Below are 6978 nucleotides of genomic sequence, written 5' to 3'. Positions count from 1 at the left end.
TTAAGGCCATCACACACAAAATTACATAGACGCATATGCATAGCATAAGATAGTATGGACCAATAAGCATCGAATATTAAGTATCAATCATCAATATGGCCACTTAATATTCAATGCTCATTGAATGTCCATATGATCTTATGCTATGCATATGCGTCTATGTAATTTTGTGTGTGATGGCCCTTAATATTCGATGCTCATTGGTCCATACTATCTTATGCTATGCATATGCGTCTATGTAATTTTGTGTGTGATGGCCTTAATACATCTCATTTAGGGTACGTTCAGATTCCCTACCCGGGTGCATTCTAATACTAGAAGTGCTATAGTATATGTAACATATACTATAGTGTTTCTAGTAATAGAGTGCACCCGGGTAGGGAATCTGAACGCACCCTTAAGGGCTGCGTTCAGATTCCCCACCCGGGTGTATTCTATTACTAGAAGTGCTATAGTATATGTCACATATACTATAGTGTTTCTAGTAATAGAGTGCACCCGGATGAGGAATCTGAACGCACTCAAGGATTGGAGAATGGCGTATGGGGATAACCTTTTTCCCCGGAGCCATTACAGAACAGAACAGAAGCAGAGACTAATGAAAAAGAACAGACCTATTGAGAGTGACAGATTATAGAATATTTTACATTTTAATTGTTAAATAAGTATAAAATGGTTAGTTGTTGTTTATGTGGTTTTGCAAAAACAAAAGGACGTGTGAAAACATTTCATACGTAAGTATATAACATATTCTATTTAAAATTAAAAGCATAATTTGTAGGTTAACTTTGTTGTATCTTATGTATAATAAATGTTCAGCAGTTGTTTTAAGTTGTCTAAGTTAAAGTTGGATTATTCTTTTAAATTTAGAGGAATAATCTAATTTCAGCACAGATAATTTCAAATACTTGTAAAATAAACATTTTGCTGAAATGTAGTATTATTATGTAAAATGGGATATGTAAAATGTTATCACATAATATATATGTATATATATAAAATAGTATATATGTATAATCGAAATTGACACAATGGAACTATATGTTCTCGGCTTTTTTTTTAATTTTTAGATATAAAATGAATGGTAATCTTTGAGGTAGCTCTTTAAAGCCCAATGCATGATATTAATGCAATCGGTTTTTTACAATATTAACTTTATTCCATACGTTTCGGCCTCAATTTTTGGCCATTGTATTATACTGAAGCTACCATTCATTCTATATCTAAAAAATTATATATAATGCATTTTAATATAAATTAAAATATAAATGTTAATTATTAATGATTTAATTATAATTAATGTTATTTAATGTAATTTCCCAAAACATCCATTACAACAGCAAAAATGGATTGATTTTATGAATATGCCAAATTGGCAGCCACTACCAAACAGCAAATTATGCTCTGAGCACTTTAGTCCTAACTGCTTCGACAGATCCGGAAAAATCACTAAATTAATTAGTATGGTTGTTTCTACTATTAAGTTTGAAAGATTCAAACAGATATGTAAGCACATATATTGTAATTATAATAGATATTCATAATATGTTATCTATTATAATATGAACTAATTCATTAATGAATATATATGTTTTATAGATACAAAAACAGAAAAGAGCACACAAAATAACTATGCTTTCCGAAAAACCTATTATTGAAACTTATGTACTACAAGTAATGGTAAGTTTTATATACGATATAAAGCACCTATATGTATAACATTCATAATCAGTTTTTTTTTTATTTTAATTTATTTTAAGTTGGAAATTAGATTTTAAAGTAAATGAATAACATATATATATATATATATATATATATATATATATATATATATATTGTATATTATATATAAAATGTCTTATAAGAACATAAATTACTCAAAAACTAATAAGATATTTATTTCAGGAAGTAAATACTATTAATATGAATGAAGAGCCATTAACTTCTAATGAAATGTTGCAATCAGTGTAATAGCAAGCAAATAATCTTCCTAATACTTCAAGTAAAGAGAAGAATGAGTCTTCTTGGTCTTATTATCCAGAGCCAGATGATACTCCAAGAAAGTTATCTAAAAAGAAAAATTATGAGAATGGCTACAAATGAAAAGTTACTGAGAAAACAAATAACAAAATTACAAAAAGTGACATATCGACAGAAACGTCGAATTGAAAATTTAACATCTGTTTTCTCAAAATTGCAAAGAAATAGTATAATTACTTATAATGCTAAAGAAGTGTTGCTAAATTGTTTTGGTAGTAATAGAAATTTATTTTTAAATATATTTAAAAGAGCTTCATATAAGAATAAGAAATGCAAAAAAAAATATGAAGAAGATATTCGAAAATTTGCTCTTCACTATTTTTCACCAAGAGCATATAATTACGTCAGAAACATTTTAAATGGTGCATTACCTCATTATAAAACTTTAACGAAATGGTATAAAACTATTAATGGTGAACCAGGCTTTACTTCAGAATCTTTCGAAATATTAAAAAAAAAGATATAAGAATGTAGAAAAAAATATTTTTGTTCTCTCGTATTTGATGAAATGAGTATAAGACATTACGTAGAATGGGTGAATGATAAAGTATATGGACTAGTTAGTGTTGGAAATAATATTAGTGATGAAAATATTGGTTATGCCAAACAAGTTCTTGTTTTCATGATCGTTGCTATTAATGAATTATGGAAACTTCCATTAGCATACTTTTTTATAGATAGCTTAAATAGCAACAAAAAAGCTGATTTAATTAATAATTGTTTACAATTATTGAAAGATTGTCGAATTACTATCACAAATATTACGTTTGACTGTTGTCCAACAAATTTAATGTGGCGAAAATTCTTGGTTGTAAATTTGATTTTAAAACATGTTTAAGAAATCAAAATGAAAAAAAAACAGTGCTTGTTTTACAAACTAAAACAAGAAATGATAATCCTTTATTCATATTTCCAGATCCGGCACATATTATTAAATTAATTCGTAATACTTTTGGAGAAAAAAAAATTTTTTTGATGACCAAAATCAAGAAATTAATTTTAAATACCTTCAAAAGTTAAATGAACTGCAAGAAAAAGAAGGATTACATTTGTGTAATAAAATTACTAAACGTCACATAGATTTTTTTTAACAAAAAATGAAGGTCAAGCTAGCTACGCAATTATTAAGTAACTCTGTAGCAGAAGCTTTAATATTTTGTGCTGAACAATTAAAATTAGAGGATTTTAAAAATGCTGGTCCCATGATCAGATTTATTTCTATTATGAATAATGCATTTGATATATTAAATTCTAGAAAGATATCAGATTTTGATTTTAAACAAGCACTGTGTGAAAAAAATGTTGAAAAAGTTGAACAATTTTTTGAAAGTTTAACCGATTGTATAACAAAGTTGAAAAATTGTGAACTTTAATTTTAAATTGTAACCGAAAGACTGGATTTTTATGTTTGTTAATCTCTATGAAAAGTTTACTTAGTATTTATAAAATATCTATTGATAAATATAATCTATCGTTCATACCAGTATATAAAATGTCACAAGACCATTTGGAGTTATTTTTTGGGTCTATAAGATCTTGTGGAGGGTATAACAATAACCCAATTTGTCGACAGTTTATATCTGCGTATAAGAAAATATTAATCCGTGCGGAAATAAATGTAATTATTTAAAATTATTAAATTAATAAACAAATAAGAAATTCGAATCTTAGCAATGGTAAGCAAATTTTCAAAGTACAATTTACTTTAAATTAAATAGCGTGTGAAGCAATAAAATGGAAATTTAAAAAAAAATTCAGGAAAAGAGAAAAATGTATATAAATGTATATATTTTAATAAATATTTTTATAATATTTATGAGATATATATTTTTCATCTATTGAATCTGAGGTCACAAAAATATTTTGTAAATATATTTGTAAATATATTTATGAAATATTTTGGTAAATATTCATAAAATATTCAAATCTTATAAATATTTTGTGCTGTCTGGGTTAATGGATGAAAAGGATAGAGAACAGTAGTAATTGATGTAATATATTCAATAAATGTACGAAAATGTGTATTAAATATAGTCGAAATATTACAATCTTAACAAAGACATAACTGCTATATAACATTGAAGTAACAAAAGTACGTGTTACGTCTATGTTATATAACAGTAATATTTTGTGTTTGTTGGGATAATTGTAGTAAAAAATATGGAAAAATTCATTAATGAATTGTAGATCGATACTGCAAATGTGAGAGCTATTGAAGGTTTGTTTTTAATAACAGCATCTGAAATTAACTCTGAGGATTCTTTATCTTCTAATAACTGGCCATGTTCCATGTACTAAATCGATTTCAATTAATGACATTTTTTATATAATTTGATATTATTATTAGATTGCCTTTCTTTCTCACACAATTTTTATAAAAGCAATACTGATACATTACTGATTGGGACCCGACGACGGACATACGACGATCCAATAGCCAATAGGAAAATTTATTTTCTAGGGACAGTACATCATTAGCTAGTAACCTTAAAAAGTTCAATCTTGATGCATTCACGAGATGTATTCAGCTACATCTGATAAAAGAACGCAACCTTAGCGATCTAATATATATAGACATCTGTGGGTGCGCATCAAATTTAATACGCATACTAACGTTTTGACGATGGGTGCTTTCCAGTTGCAATATTTCTAGACACTTTCATGTACACGGCGACACAAGTTGCATTCCAATTGTCGTAATCGTCGACCCAACACTACACATCCGTGCTCAGGGCAGCGATCATGTAACTTTTCCCCTAGGGCGGAAACGTGAAAAGTGAAAAGTTTCTCGTGAACTCGTGATCACGTAACTCGGCGAAACGTGGAAACGTGAAACTTTTCATGTGAACTTGTTAGCCATGAAAGGGTGCGTTCAGATTCTCTACCCGAGTGCACTACTAGAAGTGTATAATATATGTAACATATACTATAGTGTTTCTAGTAGTAGAGTGCACTTGGATGAGGAATCTGAATGCAGCCAAATGTGCTGGCGAAAAAGTGAAAATCTAGTGACATGATGAATGCGGAATATATTATGCTATTGCTGTGATGAGATACATGGAACATAACAATCCTAAGGTTATAGCGATGTTTTTAAAGTTAATATGTTCTACAGCCGATGGATATAGCTGATTTGGCCGATATTGAAATCATATAGGAACCATGTTTAGTGATTTGTGCTTTTCACGCATAGAGTTACTTGATTGCGTCAACAATGAAAAAGTTCACGTGAAATCGATAGAGCGAATAGTGAAAAGTGAAAAATTCTGCTCGAAGTTACGTGATTGCTGTCCAACTCGAGGGCTAGTAGTCAGCTGTGTAACTAGTGTTTTCTAGTGACAATTAAAATTAATAAGCATTGTGGCTTGAGAAAAGATTGGCATTTGCGACATGAAGTGGACAATATCTTTTTTATTATTTAGATCTTATTATTTATTATTAAAAAATACTAAGGTATGTCTAGGTATAGCTTCTGGAATGGAGCCGTGTCTTGAATCAGCGAATACTAAGGTATGGGCATGTTGAAAAATAATCCTAACCCTACCCGACATATATACACATTAGTACATACTTTGTTCTAGAGACACTATAAGAGAGACTGGACTAGAGATGTCCGATTCTTAATCGATTCAATTCTTTCCCTAACAAATTTAGGGAAAAAGGGTTGTTCGAGCTGCTTGCATGTTTCATACTTTTCGTTTTTAAAAAGAGATGGACGCCTAATTAGACGCTTGGAAGAAACAATCGAGTTGGTTGTCTCGTTTTTGCTTCTTCGAAACATTCCAATATACTTCTGTCTACTTTTAAATACGAAAAGTACGAAGATTGCAAACAACACGAATAAGCCTATTTTTGGGGAAAGAATCGAATCGATTCAGGGCAGCGATTACATAACTTCGAGCGGAACTTTTCACTTTTCACTTTTCGCTCTATCGATTTCACGTGAACCTTTTCATTGTTCACGCAATCAAGTAACTCTATTGCAGGATTCACACCGCGTCCGATATCCGATGTACGACGTCCGATATCCAATAGGAGAACAGCTTTCTAACATAGAATTCAATTCTCCATTGGAAAACTGTTCTCCTATTGGATATCGGACGTCGTACGTCGGGGGTGTATATCAGTTGGACACGGGGCAATTGGACACAGTCCAATCACAAGTCGCTGTTCCAAGGGACCCTACAAATGTCTCTAATCACACGGTGCTGTGATTGGCTGTGTCCAAATGCACCGTGTCCAAGTGCACCGCTCCCGTCGGACATCGGACGCGGTGTGAATCCTGCATATGCGTGAAAAGCACAAATCACTAAACATGGTTTCTATATGATTTCAATATTGGCCAAATCAGCTATATCCATCGTCTGTAGAACATATAACTTTAAAAACATCGCTATAACCTTAGGATTGTTATGTTTCCTCTATTTCATCACAACAGTAGCATAATATATTTCGTATTCATCATGTCACTAGATTTTCACTTTTTCGCCAGCACATTTCATGGCTAACAAGTTCACGTAAAAAGTTTCACGTTTCCACGTTTCGCCGTGTTACGTGATCACGAGTTCATGTGAAACTTTTCACTTTTTACGTTTCCTAGGGGAAAAGTTACATGATCGCTGCCTAGAATCGAGCATCTCTAGGGCTGCGTTCATATTCCCCACCCGGGTGTATTCTATTACTAGAAGTGCTATAGTATATGTCACATATAGTGATTCTAGTAATAGAGTGCACCCGGATGAGGAATCTGAACGCACCCTAGACTGGACATGAGACCCATCTGCCATGTTTATGCTAAATCCTGCGAGGGAGAAAAACATATACACTATTTCACTCTAACACTCTCATAGTTTGCTCTTTTCATCTATACTACTGCACTACACTACTACACTACTGCACTAGTGTAGCTAAGTACTTATGATGTGAGATTAGGACTGC

At 31.1% G+C, this 6978-nt stretch overlaps 1 long non-coding RNA gene across 1 annotated transcript; it reads left to right on the top strand.

Annotated features, from left to right (window-relative positions):
- Positions 1-564: 564 nt before the first annotated feature.
- LOC116846709 lies at positions 565-2165 on the top strand. Its single transcript, XR_004378591.1, has 4 exons — positions 565-734; positions 1341-1506; positions 1600-1680; positions 1906-2165. It is a non-coding gene; the product is annotated as an uncharacterized LOC116846709 (long non-coding RNA).
- The last annotated feature ends 4813 nt before the right edge of the window (positions 2166-6978 follow it).

The sequence above is a fragment of the Odontomachus brunneus genome, unplaced genomic scaffold, assembly GCF_010583005.1.
Source record: "Odontomachus brunneus isolate Ranch 3 - 2012 unplaced genomic scaffold, Obru_v1 Obru_scaffold_067, whole genome shotgun sequence".
Taxonomy (NCBI): Eukaryota; Metazoa; Arthropoda; class Insecta; order Hymenoptera; family Formicidae; genus Odontomachus; species Odontomachus brunneus.
This window is presented reverse-complemented; position numbering and strand designations above follow the sequence as displayed.